This window comes from Echinops telfairi, unplaced genomic scaffold, assembly GCF_000313985.2.
Source record: "Echinops telfairi isolate 266 unplaced genomic scaffold, ASM31398v2 ScPeMD7_183;HRSCAF=507, whole genome shotgun sequence".
In the NCBI taxonomy this organism is placed as follows: domain Eukaryota; kingdom Metazoa; phylum Chordata; class Mammalia; order Afrosoricida; family Tenrecidae; genus Echinops; species Echinops telfairi.
The window spans coordinates 6,747-8,470 of record NW_022104081.1 but is presented as its reverse complement, the minus strand read 5'-3'; the positions used below and the strand labels follow the sequence as shown (position 1 = coordinate 8,470).

The 1,724-nt window shown below is 39.2% G+C and overlaps 1 pseudogene; it reads right to left on the bottom strand.

Annotated features, from left to right (window-relative positions):
* Positions 1–105, bottom strand: LOC115870121 (annotated as a pseudogene).
* Positions 106–1,724: the final 1,619 nt, after the last annotated feature.

Here is a 1,724-nt window from a genome sequence, read left to right as displayed (position 1 = left end):
CAAAAATACACTTAATATGTTGTCCTCAGATTGAGGACGTATCAGATATTAAACTGATAAGAACAGATACTACACTTGATCTTAGCCAAAAGGCCGAGAAGCTATGTTTTGTAATTTTTTTTATATAAAGAAGAAATAACCTGTCAGAACCAACTCAATGGCAGTGAGTTTGTGTTTGTGTTTGTGTTTTGGCATCAAGCGGAAGGTCTCAACTACTTCTCTCCTTTAGTTCTTCCTGAAAACAAGTATCATCTTGAATTTGGTTTTCATACTTTCATCCTATGTTTTTGATTTATATTAAATGTGCTCGTTTATTCAACAATGATGTCCTGTGTGTACACTGTGCCAGGCAAGGTCGTAGGCTCTAACAATACGGCAAAGAACAAAATCGTTGAAAACAGCTGCTTACATGGTGCTTACGTTATAATCACTAAGCATGAATCTATGTAAAGTGTGCTGTTTTAGATAAGTACTGAGAGAAAAATAAAGCACTAGAAGACAAAAGTTGATTGTTAGTAGAGAAAGTTTTATTGAAATTATCTTACAGCATGGTCAGACAGTCTCTCCCCATGTGGCTGTAGGAGGAAAAGAGGGAGTCCTGAGGTGTCTGTACGGAAGACATTCCAGATCCTGAGAAGAAGACATGCGAAAGACCTGGGAATGCTGAAGGAAGACAAAGGAAGCCACTGTACTTGGAATTAAGCAAGAAAAACAGAAAGCAATAAGATTTAAGGTCCCAAAGCCTTCCACCTCCTAACCTGACTCTGAATCCATTCTAAGTGAATCGAGACACTGTACATCCTCTTGATCATGATATCTGGGAGACAGCAGCTGCTCGACCAACGGTCATGGATCCCTATTTGTGCCCCAATACAAAGAGAGGGGAGCCAACAAACCACGGACATTGTTGCATATTATTCATCTCACAAGTAACGTTTTGCTGAAGATAATTAAAAAACAATGGCACCAGCACGTGGATCGGCGCTGCCAGAATTCAACTGGATTCGTAAGATGACATGAAACAAGAGCTATCATGACTACAGGCAAATGGGTCCTGGCTAACAGCAGGGAATAATCCCAGAAAGAGGTTTATCTGTGTTTCATTGACTACACAAAAGCATCCAGCAGTATAGCTCATAACAAACTATGAAAAACTTTGCAGAGTAGGATTGCCAGCACACTTCATTGTGCTCATATAAGCCCTGCGCCTGGAACAGAGCACAGTCCTTCAGAGAGGACAAGGGCTCAATGCTGTTCAGGAAAGGCGCGCATCCAAGTTGCATCCTCTGATCACACTTATTCAATGTAAATGATGAGCATAGGTTCTGAGAAGCCAGATTATGAAGAAGAATGGGACAGGAGAATTGGAGAAAGAGTCATTAATAACTTGAAATATGCAAATGATAATATGCATATGCAAAAGTATTCTAACATTATAATGAATTTTGAATGACTCGTTAGCATGCTTGGAAGTAAGAAGAGATTTCAGAAAGTTCATGGACAAACAGAACTAACCCAGAGTGGAATTTTCCATTAACTTCTTGATTCCCCTTCTTAGGTAACTAGCCAAAAAATTGCACATATTTTATATAAAGAATCACTAAAATGTTCTATTTTCCCTTATTCTGTTCTTCTAGGGATAAGCTAAAAACAGTCAGTTTCCTGTTGCCCAAGGACATGCCTGCATATTCCATGACTCCAAAGTCTTTGAAATGCTCACCGAA